Source organism: Carassius gibelio, chromosome A5, assembly GCF_023724105.1.
Source record: "Carassius gibelio isolate Cgi1373 ecotype wild population from Czech Republic chromosome A5, carGib1.2-hapl.c, whole genome shotgun sequence".
NCBI lineage: Eukaryota > Metazoa > Chordata > Actinopteri > Cypriniformes > Cyprinidae > Carassius > Carassius gibelio.
In genome coordinates this window covers 35517868-35534202 of record NC_068375.1, presented here as the reverse complement: position 1 = coordinate 35534202, position 16335 = coordinate 35517868, and the positions used below count along the sequence as shown (strand labels likewise).

General features: G+C 34.2%; 2 long non-coding RNA genes across 2 annotated transcripts; both read left to right on the top strand.

Annotated features, from left to right (window-relative positions):
• The first annotated feature begins 1634 nt into the window (after positions 1 to 1634).
• On the top strand, positions 1635 to 2839 carry LOC127988136 (uncharacterized). The gene is made up of 2 exons (XR_008161513.1): positions 1635 to 1718; positions 2373 to 2839. It is a non-coding gene; the product is annotated as an uncharacterized LOC127988136 (long non-coding RNA).
• A 9494-nt stretch (positions 2840 to 12333) lies between these two features.
• LOC127988065 (uncharacterized) lies at positions 12334 to 16029 on the top strand. Its single transcript, XR_008161503.1, has 5 exons — positions 12334 to 13405; positions 14262 to 14377; positions 14519 to 14603; positions 15117 to 15244; positions 15365 to 16029. It is a non-coding gene; the product is annotated as an uncharacterized LOC127988065 (long non-coding RNA).
• The last annotated feature ends 306 nt before the right edge of the window (positions 16030 to 16335 follow it).

The following is a 16335-nucleotide window of genomic DNA, read 5'->3' as shown; positions in this document are numbered from 1 at the left end:
TAAATAACAAATAAAATATTTCTAAAAGCATGTTAATATACAAAAGCAATACAAAAGTAATATAGGCCTAGACCAAATTAGTCGAGAAAAAGGTGAATCTCTGTGCCAGTCTCCCTCTGGTTCCCCCCCTTCCCCACCTCCCAGTGGTCTGTTCGATTATGCCTCAATCAATGTCAAATTTGGACACCGACCTCAGACATGGCCTCGAAAAGGCACCAAGAGTCGGGGGCGGAAAAAAGAAGAGACAGCGGGATGATGCTCGCGCGTCGCTTGCAGGTAAGACAATGTTTTAAATAAAAATGTTAGTTTTAAAAGAACGGCGTTAGGTAACGACGTTATTTTTTCGGTAATTTAACTTATTACTTTTCCCGTCGTTACAATGCCGTTAACGTTACTGAACGTTAAATGCGGTGCGTTACTACGCATTGATTTAATAAACTATGTAATCCGAACACACCCCTGGCTCACACAGCGAGTGGTGGGTTAATGACGAGATAAGCGGTTGTGATTGGCTTAGGCAGAGTCATGTTTTTCATGGTAGCCAATCAGAGCCAGTGTTTTTACACACATGCCGGCACACGTGGCTGCGCCAGCGGCGCCAAACACACACACACACACACACACACACGCAACAGCTACATAGAGATTCGCAGCAGAGATGTCGAGATGGCGAGTCAGGAGCAATCCCATGAAAAGTTGGCATTCTTCAGGTGAAGATATAAGCACTACTTCAAATTCATTGTGGTCAAAGGCAAGAACGTGCATGTAATGTGTACATGCAATGTGTGACACGCATCTACAAAGCTAGTGGCCAAAAACACTTCTTACAAAGATAATACTTGAAGTGCAGGATAAAACTCTTGCTGTCTGTGGAAGTGCAATAAATATTGAAAGTTATGTACCGGTCTGTTCTACTCATTTCAACTGACTTGTGAAAACTGAAAAAAAGAGTACAAATTCTCTGACATGTAGCAACTTTTTTTTTTTTTTTTTTTTTTTTTTTTTTTTTTTTTTTTTTTTTTTACAGTAACGCAAATAGTTACTTTCCCTGGTAACAAGTTACTTTTATTATAGAGTAATTCAGTTACTAACTCAGTTACTTTTTGTAACAAGTAGTGAGTAACTATAACTAATTACTTTTTTTAAGTAACGTTCCCAACATGTAATGTAGGCTTGTGCCTCTTGTAGGGCCTCTGACAACTGATGGTAGTGAAAATGTTTAATATAGTTCTATAGAATAGCAGAATGGTCTCTTTATAGAGATGTAGTCCCTCTGTTGAGTAATTTCTACTGTGCACTTATGCATGGTTATTTGCAGTTTAAAATGTGCAGTTTAAAATTCATACTTCATAAAATTCATACACTTATACTGTTATTTGCACTAAACTTTTTTTGCACTTTTAACTTTCTGTGTTTACATTGTTCAGTTCCAATTATTCATTTGCAGCAGTTATTTTGGAAGAAAAGAGAACCTAACTAAGAAATTCTGAATGGTAGTTATTTCTTTGGTGGGTGGGTGGTTGGTTTGGGGGGGGGGGGTGGTGTATTGGCACCGCCAAGCATTTGTGCTTAGGGCACCCAAATGGCTTGTGCCGGCCTTGCCCGAAAGTATAGCTCAAATGTATTTTTTTCCACAGTTTTCCACTACACTGGGTATTCCCTCCATCGAAATCAAGTTCCAGTGAAGGGAGATCAGTTTAACCCGCGGACTAAACAATGTAAGAGTATCCCAATTCCAGGAGAAAAAAGGGGATTTGGCAACACTGCTTACCCCAGAATGCTAATGTATGGAATTAAAAAAAAAAAAAAAAAAAAAAAAAATTCATATACTAATTAGATGTTGTGATACTAGCTTTATTGTACTAAAGATCTAGCTAAACATTGTGCTGCATTCTCAGCATTGTCACAAGGAGTGCTATAGCAGGCATTAATGTGAACTTTTTACAATTGGTTTTACCCTTCATGTCAACTACTGTCATGGCAGAGCACTAAGCAAGAACCACTAATTATGAATGATGACAGAACTTCACCTCATCAAGATGTTATTATCCATATCAGTCAAACTTTAAGCATAACCGGTTGTTGATGGCAAATAAAGGCCAATTTAAAGTCTAAATATAACTTTTGCTGCTCTGTAAAGTGCTTCTAAAACTTGCAGCTAAATAATCAGTGCAAATATGATGCTTTTCAGAGTTCTCATTAGCAACAACTGGCTATGAATCCAAGTTTTATCCTCATCATAAATCTGTGCACAGTCAATCAAGCCATAAACCTGTCACTGAGCCAATGACCAATAATTGAGAGTGAATTCAAGGCTTTGCTACTCTAATGGGATTCTGATACTAGAGATCAATCTCTCTCTCTTCCCACAGCTCATTAATGCTCATCTTCCCACATTTGGAATGCAGTAAGTGTCTGTTCTCCGCTCTCCTCTCACCTGCAGGCCATTTCCAGCCCTGCCTCTGCATCTATCAGCCCACCGCCGAGATGCTACATGCTGCATGTTTGCCGCACGTTTGCCGCACTCTCGCTGTGTAATGATGTAGACAATCTGTGCGCTTTTAAAAATATATTAACCATCTGCCCTGGGGATCTAGCCCCCTCCGACAGGGAATGGCAGAATGACTGTTATGCATGACAGCTGGCTCACAAGGCTCGGATGGAGAGCCAGGCTACGTTAATAGGATCGCAGTGCTACACTGCCGTTTAGATACATCGGGGTAAAGAAAGAGAAAGAAGTTGTCAAACACGGAGCAATCTGTGTGTTTGTAAATATAACCTGTGTATCTGCACTCCTGGGCATCGGCAGCAGAAAACTGCACTTGTTCCAGAATATTAATCACACAAGGAAAAAAAAGGCCTCCTTCACATCAAAGTGGGAGAAAAAGGACAAAACAGGATGGTTGTGTCATGCACTCAAACACCCTCACTCTTTCTACCATCTCACTGCATCTCGGCTTTCATCCATCCACCCGCTTCAGTCCATTTTGGGATATTTTTAGTGTAAGTGCTTATGACACATCAAAATTTGAAGAAAAATAAAATGCAATATAATTAAATGATTTATTTATTTATTATTTAAGAATGTAAACTACATTTAGTAAGGTTCGAAAGTCTTTTGTTCAAAAAAAGAAAAAAGAAAGAAAAATAAGTATTCAACAATATTTCTATGTTCTAATCAAACTGATGTGTTCATTGGAATTTAAACATTCTCAAATTCAGCAAATTTGTATCATATATTTTTGCTAAGCTATTAATATAATTTATATTAATATGAGATTATAAGAAAGAAAGAAAGAAAGATTGTACATTATACTTGTGGTTTCAGAATATTGGACTGCAGTTGAGTATATAACTACATTGTAAAAAGTGTAAACATGCAGTTGTTACACCTAAAACTCTCCTTGGTGTATTCTAAAATAAAATCTTAGAAACACACAGCTTTTCACTTTACAAGATATTAATTGATGGACTGGAATGACATGGATTACTGTGATGTTTTTATCAGCTCATTCTGACGGCACCCATTCACCTCAGAGGATCCATTGGTGAGCAAGTGATGTAATGCTAAATTCATCTAAATCTGTTCAGATGAAGAAACAAACTTATCTACAACTTAGATGGGCCAAGGGTGAGTACATTTTCCGTGAATTAAAACTTTTGAGAATTTTTTTCAAACAAAATTAAATAAAACTAAAATATAATGCAACTAACATTGAAGTTGCAATAAGTAATCTTTTCTCTTCCTTTTATTTTCTTTAATTATTAAATTAATTATTTAATTATTAAAGCTTACAATCAATTGCATTTACACTTCTACAATAAGCCATTAAGAAGAAAGATATCTAGTATTTTTCTCTCTTTTTTTTTGCTGGTTTAAAACAATGATTCACAACCTGGTGGTACGCTCAAAGATTATAATTTTTCTTTGTTAAAACTGTTATTCTTTGTTTCTGAAATGTGTAACTTCTCATAATTTTTTTTTTTTTTTCTGGTTCATTTGTGGCGTATTTCATACTTGTTGAGTTTTCTTGGTATTCATCTTCCACAATACAAAGAATGGAAATTATTTGACTTTTTTGTTAACCCAAGCCCCACCTGGATTTAATTTAGAAATAAATTCACCATTAGGTGTTTCTCAGAGAAAGTTTCTCTGTGATTGCACGCAGAACTGTCAAGATGTGTGACAGACAAACGAGCTCAGGTGTCTCATTAAAGCAAGAGCAAGATTCTTCAATCTTTTTTTTTTTTTTTTTTTTTTTTTTTTTTTTTTGCCAGTAACAATATTTTTTAGTGTAAAAGTGAATCATTCTAGTAACAGCTGCTCTAATAAATTATTCAACATGGGGGATAAACGTTGATTACTTGTGGATTATTGTGATGTTTTTATTTCTCCAAAATCTGTTCTGATGAACAAACAAACGCATCTACATCTAGTCTGGGCTGAGGATGAGTACATTTTCTGCTAATTACATTTGTTTAATTATGTGTTTGTTTATTTATTTAAATTTGTGTTTATTTATTGAATTATAATTTATTCGGGTTGAAATGTTTCTTTAAAACAAAGCTTATATGTGCCATATATCCTTCCTTATACATTTCTAAAGCACAGCGCTGGTCAGACAGCCTCAGTTTTAGTAGCCACAAGGGTTTCTAGGTTATAGCCAGACAATTCAGTCACCAGGACACAATGCCATCTAATATCACATCGCTCTGCCAGCGACTGAGAGTGATGGACGCTCACATCTGAAGAATGTCTGTGGAGGCAGGAATGTGTGCTGCATGGTGCTCTTGATGTGAGTAATAAAGACGAGACGTACTACAGGAACTAGTGTAGGAAAACACATACTGTAATAGTATCTTCAGTTCAAGATCCATCTGGTTTTTGACGAGTTTGGCACCTACAGGCAACAAGCATGAGCTCTAAGCGTGAATTCAAGAATTCAGCAAGGATGCATTTATTTGATTATGGAGCCCTGCACATGACATGCCAGAAAAAAAAAAAAAATAGTGCGTACGATTTACTAATTCGTTCCCTCAATATAACTATTGCATTCCCTCGATTTACTATTGCGTTCTCTCGATTTGCTAAATCGTGTGCATGATTTAGCAAATCGAGGGAACTAATCAGTAAATTGTGCGCACAATTCATAAATCAAGTGAACGCAATAGTTATCATGTGCATGTTTTAGTACATTGAGGGAACGAATTAGTAAATCATACACACAATTTATTTATTTTTTTCTTGCATGGCATGTGCCGGGCTCCGTGTTTGATTGTAAATATAAAAACAATAATATTGTGAAATATTATTACAAGTTAAAGTGTTTTCGAATTTAATATATTTTAACATTTAATTTATTCCTGTGCTGGCAAAGCTGAATTTACTTATATGAAAGTCTGAAAGCCTACACTGCAAGAGTAAAACACTCAAAGTGATACATTAAATCTATTTGAAAAGCAGCAAAAATCAGTTACCAAAAGAATTAGGCTATTTTCATAAAACAAATATTTGAAGTCTGTTGTTTTACGAAAAATCAGGCCAAATAACCAAAAAGTGCATGTAGTTTAGCTTTTGTTACTTTCTGGTTACATAGTAAATCAAAATGCGGCACACTGGAGCTTGAAACCATGTGTATAATTAGCCATCTTACTGGTGTTCGGTGCATGTGATGAGACTCACTGGTGTTTGTCTAATCGATGTTGTGTTTATGTTTGCATATGAAGTCCTTCTGGCCCTGACCTCAGCTAATGATCTGGAGAGAAACTGCTATGTTGTTCACTTTCCAATCATTTCTGTGCACATGAATCCATGTTTGACATGCAAAAAGTATGTCTTGTCTTCATCATTTCCTCATCACCTGCTGATTTTTAGTAACTTTGCTGATTTTTAGCATCTTAAATTTTTTTGTGTTTTAGTCTTCCTCAACCAACTTTTTTTTTTCAACCAAACCTTTTAGAATTCCATATTAAAATGGCAATGATCCATAAAATGAAAATATATGGGTAAGGTCACAAGCATCGCAAAGCATAAGAACCATAGAAGTATAAGTTTCCTGCCATTCTACAGTATAGAATATCATTTGTACATCAGCATATTCAAAATTACTCTGCCACATACCCTTGTTTGTTTGGTGTTAAAGAAACTATTGTCAGGGAAGTGAAAAATTAGCGTCATTCAAAATTACAGTCATTTTTTGTGGATTATGGATGAAATTTATGGAAGGAGAGTATTTAAACAAATTCTCCAAGATTTGTGGTATTGGATTTTCTGGTATTTGTCAAATGCTGTGATCCATTCAAACAATATTTAAACATATTTTAGATGGACTGATGCAAAATCCAGAAAAACTACTAAACAAAAGGTACAAGAAAACTAAAACAATGTTAAATATGGGTAGAGTCTTAATCCAACAAGGATAAACCTGGTTTTTGCCAACAACATTTTTTTTTTTAGTATATATTAAATTATTATTTTTTATCTAAACCTCTGAATTAGAGAGAGATTTATATATTTATATATATATATTGTTTTCAGAATTTGATCAGAATGATGTAATCAGAGCTGTATTTTGTTCTTGCTGCACATCTCTCTCCTCAACACCTTTCCTGCAGTGCAGAGGGATCTTTTCAGAAGATGATGCACGTATATACACCACTCAGTTTGCTCTTCAATCAGTTGCCCATCACACTGAACACCCTCGAAAGCATGTGGCTGTGCTTTTGGGTGCAGTTTGGCTTGAATTAAGCTCAGTGAAGCATGAAAAGAGAGAGGAAAGACGTGCATCATTGAAAGAGAGAGAGAGAGAGAGAGAGAGAGACCCACAGTTGTTATGCCTCAGCCTGTGGCTGCATGGAAATAGACCTTAACACACTCTTTTCTTTGCTTGTCTGTACACACAAACACACACATACACAATCACACTTTGCATACGCATTTACACGCACACCCACTTTTGAATTACTTTGAGATGAAGACTTCCATTTTAAATTTGCCTGAAGTGTAGAAGCACTTAAGTGGAAAACTAATCATAAAATCATTGTCTGTGCAGATTGACATCATTATAAAGAGTTCTCAAACTCAAGCGTGAATTACAATGTTTCATTTTCTTGTAAGAAAGAGTAAGCTAAAGAATATTAAACATATGATTTATGCTGGCCTAGACTATATGTGCAAATGAAAATTACTTGTCTGTATAAACATCAGAATACAACTACAAACGCATTAAAGGAATCATATTCTATACCGCAGCAGTTATTATTATCTCCCGAATTCCAGCAAAAACATGATATTTTACACACGCCTCTCTCTGACCCTGAATTATAAAGGCTGTTTCTGCAACTGTACCTTTCTACAGTTCTACATGAAAATGATCATGATCTGTAAAATGAAAATATACGGAGTAGAAGTATTAAAAAAAAAAAAACTGTCTGTGATGTGACTTTATCACACAGTCTGTCATAGCTCTTTCTACATTTCATCAGTACATCCACTTACTGTATTCAAAGTGACATTTGACTGATGCCAAACGCCGCGATCAAATCAAACACTGGCAGATTTTTAGATGGACTGATGCAACACACACAGACTCATCCTGAAAAACCATAAGCAAAACAAAAAGTACAAGAAACAGAACATTAAATATGGGTCGAGTCTCACTGCAACAAGGAACACACACACACACACACATATATACTGTATATATGTGTGTATGAGTAAAAAATATTCATAATAATAATTTAACACAAATAACTATCATTATTATCACATGTAGAAATAATATTGATACATTTTGCTGCTCAATTTAAGGAAATTATTATTTAGAAATTATTTATGGATTTCCTTAACAGAGAAAGTAAATATTACACACTGATGTATCCAAATAATCAATGTTGTTATATTTTCGCTGACTTTCATATCCATGTACAGTATTCATTTGTGATGTATTATTTATAGTTTTTTTTTTTGTTATGCTTAATTCAATCCTCATCATATATTCATATTCAAGAATTTACTCATTACTGTTGTTAATTTATGTTTATCTTTAATTTAGTTTGATGTATGTTCATTTGAAATATCTTTAGTATTCGTATTAAATAAAAACACATTCAAATTGATACATAAAAGTAATTTGAAAAGCAGAAAAGAAAAAGTTTTTGTGCCGAGACTGATAATATTTTAGTTTTTTTTTTTTTTTTTTTTTTTTTTTATAGATAAATGTTTATAATTAATCACAATTAAAAGTAAAAAAAAACAGCATTAAAAATCAAATATAAAATAATACTTTAAATATAAATATCTAATAATATTAATACATGTTAGCATTTCAATTAAGGACATTTTGAAGAGGAACTGAAGCACTTTTCAAAACATCGTCTTCCAGCACACACATCACTAAAATTCCATTCTACTTCATAACTACATTTCCACCTGCTTGGTGAACAGGTGGCTGCCAACACTGCTTTCAATCCAGCCAAATGATAGAGGGAGAGAGCCACATCTGCAGCGAAAGAGTGCTGTGAATGGAGCTAATCTATCAGGAGCTGAGATATGACAGTGGAATGGAGATGCACATTAAATGAAGGTAAAACACAGTCAACACAGCCAAGCAGTTGTGGATATGATTTATAGTTATTCACCAGCAGACAGGAGGGAGACGTGTGGGAGATGATGATCTTTGAAAGAAAGATTGATGGTAAGTAGAAAGAAACACATCTAAGATTACTTCTCCCTCCTCAGTCTAATGTTGCATTCAAGTCATGTCAGAATGATAGTATTTAGGAGATGAATGCACAACACTGTCAAAATTACCAGTGGAAATCAAGGCTGTTTTATTGAGCCAATTGTCAATTAAAGAAAAATCATGGCAGAAGTTAATTGTTATTAGTCATAACTAAGACTGCACAACTGCACACGCTGTATTCTGACTACTATTCAGAAAGAATAGCTAAAGCTCGAAAGAAAATGTGAGACGGCAGGCTTCTGGGAAAACAAAAATCTCCTTGACAGCAAAATGTTATTCAAACAGGCAATGTGCTTAATTTGTATTTCATTTTCTTGGTGTCTTAGTCGGAAGGTGAAAAGGCAAATACAAATATTTCCCAATACAGCCAAAATGATTTGAATGCATATCATCTTAATTATGATTCAAGCAGAAACTTCCAAGGAGGAACTGAAATCAGTAACAATCTGGAAATGATGCATCCCATCCAAAGTTGTATAGGGAATAGTCTTACAAGATGTTGTTTTACACAATACCATTCAAAATTTTCAATAAATTAATATTTTTAGTCAGCAATGAGTCATTAATTTGATTAAAAAAGGGTCATTGATAATTTTACTTTAGCTTTAAATTTCAAATAAATGCAGGTGAGGAGAAGGGACTTCTTCAAGAACAGCACCAGCACCCTCTCTCTTCCTTCTCCAGGTTCTCCACCCTCAGATGGTGGTCTCTCATAAATCCATTGATTAAGAGCTGTGATCTCAGCGTTTCTCTCTCTAATCAATTGAACTGACCTGCCTGCCGGCGCTTTTTCTGACCCCACAAAATGTTTTTTTTTTTTTTGTGCTGGATCCGTTCTGAGCCTTCAGGGAGGACAGAGCTGGGAAAAACTCGATGTTCCATCTCCAGGATCTTGGGTTTGATTTGAAGTGATACCAGGCTCAGGTCAAGCGTCCTCAGAAATACAGCTGGCCATGTTTCAGGCTGGATGAGCAAATTGCAGGTAGCTTCCTCTTGAGCCGCCGGTGGTCCCAGGGGGGATGTAGATAGTTAATAGGATAGGATGCATATTAAATGACAATTTTTGAATTTGTATTGAATTGAGGTATGAAACAGGATTCAGAATTAGAATGCCAATGTATGAGTTTTTAAATTAACATAAGCAATTCATTAATTTTTAATTTATTATTCTTGCTATCATTACCTCTCATTATTTTTGAAAACTATTAAAATAGTTTTTGTACATTTAAATAAATCGGAAATTAAATAAAATTACATTAAAATATAAACTTGTTGTTGCATTGACAACTAATTGAAATGAATGAATTTAAGTAAATTTACTAAAACAACAATAAACTAATCTTAAATAGAAATAGAAATAAATTAAAATGACAAAATTGGAATTACTAAATGACAAACTAAATTTAAAATGAAAACTGAAAATACAAAAATAAAGTTAATTAAAAAAGATGCTACTGTATAACATAAAAGTATAAAATAATAATAATAATAATTAATTCAAATAAAATAATAAATACTTAAACTAATAAATACTAATACTTAAATATTTTCTGTAACTGAAAAATGTAAAATAAACTATAAGTATTAGATAAAAAACTTAACTTAAAAAATAAAAATGTTGCCTGACATACATAGGTTTAAGTTGAAACATTAAAATTAATAAAACTGAAATAAAATGATTTTGAAAAAATTACTAAAAGTATAAATCAAATAAAAAAAAGTAATGATACTATTATAGAAAATTTTTTTTACAAAAAACTGTGATGGATGGATGGATGGATGGTTCACCTACAATAAAACCATAGGATTTATAGCACCATAGGATCTGCTGCAGGTTCAGTTCCAGATGTTCATTTGAAGTATATAGAGAATTCATCTGAAAGCACAGGAAATAAGTGTTGCTAAGAGTCTTGTCTATCCTTCTTTTAAATTTCAGTGCTCTCTGGTGTTTATCTGCTCTGTTGATCTCTAAGATGGATGGAAGCTCCGGCTGTCAGGCGGCCAGACACTCAAGAGTTGCTCAGTCTCAGATGGAGGAGCGGGGTTAAGTTGTCCTTGTAGTCCGAGTCTTATCTTTGCCTGCCTTGCTTCAGCTCAGCAGATAAGAGGAAGACTGTCAAGCCGATAGAATCAAGGTTACTAAATGACGGACAGTTTCAGGCTCCTTTCTCAACAAGCATCTGATGAAGTTGTTAATGTGTTTGGGTCTGCTAATCCGGGAAATAATTGCTGCATCTTATAATGCCATCATTCAATTCCAGAGGGATTTCTGCAATAGCATCTTGTTCCCACTACCTATTTGATATAATGAACAATTCAACTGGCATCAGTAATATGCATGATATTGTGAAAATGGCAATCAAGAAACAAAATATATGCATGCAGTTTAATTTGTTTATTTTTTTATGTTTTTTTTTTTTTTTGTGTGACTCCCCCTGTAATAATATTTTCCCCTCAGCTGTTTTATATGTTTATTTAAATTAATCAGATCAGACATTATTTATACACCATTATGCCACTCCATTTCCAATCATTCAATTAAATGTTGAGTATATTTAGTCTTTCTACACATAAAGCAATCAAATAAAAAATAAATAATAATAATAATTAAATCTAAAAGTTATTGTAAAAACAATATTTACTCAGAAATTGCTGGTAAATTTCACAATTACAAAGAAACAGCAGGTAAAACATTGACACTGATGTGCAATTTTTAAGTAGCAAAATAAATAAACATAGTAATAGCATCCTATAGTAATCTTGTAAAACATACTCAAATAATATTTGTTTAATTTGCAAATTAAAAAATAATAATAATTTCTTAAAGTGTAATATAAAGAAAGACACAAGCACATAAACTTTGACAGTAACAAAAGTGGACAGACATATCAATTTTAAAAAAATTGAAAGCAAAAATAAAAGCTAATAAACAAATAATACTTAAATAATACTGCTCCCAAGTTTTGAAAGAGACATTTTTGTGTAAATAAAACGTTTTGCTTTTTTTTCTTTTTTTTTAATGAAAAATATACAGGAAACAACATTTATATACTAAAAGCTATGCTAATAATTAAAAAATAATCACCAACATGAACCCAGGCTGTCAAGGAGTAAAAAGGCCCCAAAAATGCAAAACCAGCACCATAAAAGTATAGTCCATATGATTTGTGGGCTAATCTGCTGAAGCCATTCTATAACTTTGAGTGATGATTTTGGTTTTCCACAGGAAAAATAACAGCACAGGGAATGGAATGAGACCTTTTTTTCTGTTCCGGTTGACCTATCCCTTTACTAGGTGTGCATCAGCAACACAAACAGCAATAAAACATCTCATTATCTGTATATACAAATAAATGTGTTGAACTGTGATAAATGCATATTTAACCCTAAGGAACTTGTTGAGAGCTGGTATGGTGTTGTGGTTTAGTATCGTTTTGGGTTTTATATTGAATTTTTGTATTATGATACATCCCCTTTTTGGCTTCTAACAGAAATAACCCTAGGAATGGATAATGCAGTAAAATGCTGACAACTGACAGGCATCTTCTCTCTGACAAAAGTCATTGCCTCTGGCTGAGAGCCACAGATTCACAACCCATTCTCACTCCAAAGGCGTCAAAAACCGAAGCATGGTCAAGCGCCCCTAGCGTCACTTTTGTGACGCCAAATGTGCCTCTCGGCGTCGAATATCGAAGCACTACGACCTTCATTGCTTTCAGTGGGAAACTTTTGGCGTCAGAATTCGACACGACGAGGACATGAGATGTTTGTCGCTATGAAATCACGTTCAAGAAGTCTCATTCAGCACACATCGCGATACTTGCTATCAGTTCCACAGTTTGGGTGAGTAGTCGTATATACGCTCTTTTAATGCCTTTTATAAATGTATTCTGTCTTATTTATTAATCAGATTAGTGCCATATGTTTAATGGCTGTATCATATCGGTCATCCGCGGCTGTCTTTGAGTTTCATTGCGTTTAAATAAATGAACACAGCTGCTAATTAGTGTGATTAAACTATATTTGCCACGTGACGTGCCATAGACCTTCAATCCGTTTTATATTATTATTAATTTCAGGATCAATGATGTAAGTTGTATTTGTAGTAAAATCATGGTAATCACGACTCTTACAATAGGAATAAATGAAATGTGAAGTTAAAACACAGTAAACAGGACATTAGTAACTGTAACTGTAGTTTTACTATGGTATATTAATAATCAATACAACAATACAATAATCACCAAACCAGCTGTTTGTATCACTGTAATGTTAGTGTTTTTATGTGCTTTTATATGACAGATATCACAGTAATCATATGTTCTGTACCATGCTTTTAATACCTTTTAATGTAAATCCAAAAAAAAAAAAAAAAAAATCAAATTAAAAATAAATAATAAAACATGCATTTTTCCATTTTGCAGTTCATATCAGTTTATATTTAAATATATATTTATATATATTTATTATATCTAAATATTTTGCTCACAGATCATTATTAACATTCTGTATATAATTCAATTTTATTTTCTCTCCCCTTTTTTTTTTTTTTTGTATATTTTTAGCTGAAAAGACGTAAAGGAAGCCCAGTGGTGTTTCTGGAGAGGGATTCCTTCAGAAATGGAGAAGACAGAAAGCTGCGGAGGCAGATATTTGCAGCAGTAAGTCTGTGATAGTCTGTCCCTTTTATCAAACATTCCTGCTGTTATAAATTGTACAGCATTTGTTGTTTCTTAAACTGTTGCACTGTCCAAATACCCACACTTGCCATCTTTGCACTTGACCACTTGATTACTTATTTGACGTCTTTCCTGTATTTGGCCAAGTGTTCGAGTGAGCAAGGTGACCACAAGTGTGTGTCGAACTTTTCATGACCTGATGACTGTGTTTCCCAAACCTGGTCCTGGAGAACCCCAGCACTGCATGGTTTTGGTGTCTCTCTTATCTGACAAACACACTTTTGAGGTCTTGGAGTCTTCACTGATGAGCTGATGAGTTGAATCAGGTGTGTTTGATCAGGGAGACATCTCAAATGTGCAGTGTTGGGCTTCTCCAGGACCAGGATTGGGAGCCACCGCCTTATGGGACACAGGTTTAGTGTGTGTTAAGGACGCTGTGCTATGGCATTATTAAGACCGGGCAAAGTCTCGTTCACACACTGTCACTTACACACACTCTCAAGTGGCCAAGACTGCAAGTGTGGGTATCTGGACAGGGTCAAAGTCTTAAAAATGATCCCTAAACACAGTCGCACATCACAGTCTTAATAATCCAGTTTAACACTTGTATGATATTGTACAAGCCCCAGGACGGTCTCATCTGACACTATCAAAAGAATTCATATGACTATAGCTTGCTATTAATTACTTGCTTTCAATAATGGATGCATTTAACATTTAATTATACAGCATCTTTACAGAGGTGTAATGTACAAGTTGCACGTAATTAATAATATTTCCTTCTTTCTGTCTTACAGGATTTTTTGCAGATAATCTTAATGCTGTTCTTCTTTTTCAGGTCTAAAATATCAAGCTCAACATCTCACTCAAGAGCCAACCCTCACAAACCTTCCTAAAAACTAAAAGAGCTATTACTGAGTCTCAGCGAATCTTGCCATGATCACCTCTTCCCAGGTACATTTGTTTAGAATATTTTTTAATCAACATTTACTCATCAAATGCTCTGGTCTTAATCTTATTTTAAATTAACTTAATTATGTTTAATGAGCAATATTAATTGGACACAGAGTAAGTAGAGATTATCTTGTTTCACAGAAGAGAAGGAAGACCAAGGAAATGATTTGCTCAGGATGAGGAATGAAGACAGCCATCTTGTGCTCAAACAAACAGAAGTCCTCTGGTATGTGTGTGTTGAAGCAATGCTGTGTTATACAACATTTTATGATGATCTCTCACAGAACTGGTCATGTCAGCCTTGATTTCTTTTTTTACTATTACTATTACAGCATGTTAGCAAAGTGTGACTGGACATTTTTAATATTATGTTTTTAAAAACACACCACCTGTTTTAAGAGTAGACAAGTCTCATGAAATTGATTTAGTTGATATAAACACCAATTGACATTATTTAATTGTTTTCTAAATGTTATGTTATAAATTGTGAATTGATAGTTGATTGGTTCGAAGCCAGGCCTTGCACTGCACAGACTAAAACACGTTTGTGAGAGAAGTCAGGAACTTTGGAGAAAGATTCTAGAGGAAGAAAACACATTTACTGCAACAATAGATGAATTCTAGAGTCTCTGAGAACTACACATGCTAATGCAGTCTCATGAGCAAGACCTTTTCCTCTGTAACTTTTTCTTAATTCTTGCAGAATGACATTTTTATTGCAGTATTGTAATTTGTACAGATGATCTCATCAGCCAAATGAGGGGTTTTGACCAAGTGATGCTCTTGAAAGGACTGAAAGAAGAGGATGTGGTAAATTGTCTTCAGAGAAAAAGCTTCTCAAAAGGTCTTAAAGCAGCTTGAAGAATGGTAAGTGTACAGTACTACAAGGGTCATAGTTACTCACCCTGCTAAAATCACACAGAACATAAGCTGAGCTCTCTGTCCATTAAACAACTTCATCTGGATTGCTTGTTTCACTTTGACCAGGTCTGGGATCTTAGGACTGAGAGATCCTCTGGCTGAGGACAAGCTACACCACATCAGTGCTGGATATCAACCACAAACTGTTTCCAGACACGAGAGAAGAAGATCACGATGGGGAGATGAGACCAGTTTAGATGTGATGATGGGAATCATTATTTTCTGGAACAGTATCAAATGTCTTATATGTATCACATGATCTGTATCACAGTTGACTGGATGGGACTGTGTGACTTTTAAGGACATTTCATCACTCATCTGTGTGAACTGATTTATATATGAGGTTAATGTATTTTTGATGATAATTATTTTCATTGAATCTTATTTGTCTTGATGCTACTTTATCAACTTTATAGTCTATGCTTCAATAAAATGAAAATGGTGAATATTGTGTTCTGAAGATTCTTGGTAAATACATAATTTTACTAGGTAGGCTCATATGTGTTTATTTTAGACTTGGAAAAACGACATATTAATTATTGGGATTATTTTTTATTTAAGACATAAACATTTTTGATCGGATTAATAACATCTGGGACATCAGTACACCAGAAAGTAATTTTTTTATATTTTAGTAACAAATATGCAATTTTTTTGTGAAATAAAGGGAGTTACGAGATTAATTATTCTGCATTACAAGATGGTGCCATGGGCTTTATTGTTACAAACACTTGAGGGATAACTGAGAATGTAGTTATATATATACATATATATATATATATATATATATATATATATATAAATTAATATTCTTAGCACTGCATGAATTTGTCCTTGTGTAATAGTGAAGTATCACAATGTGTATACACTGTCCTTGATTACTGCTTAACAGTGGGGAATAGATAAAGGCAAGTTGTTGCAGGTTCATCCATTATATTTCTTGCCATTTACTTAAAAAATCAAAGAAATAATCTATTATTTTCATTATTAAATCATTTCTTTCTAATTTTTCCATGTTTCATCAGATGGCCTCACAA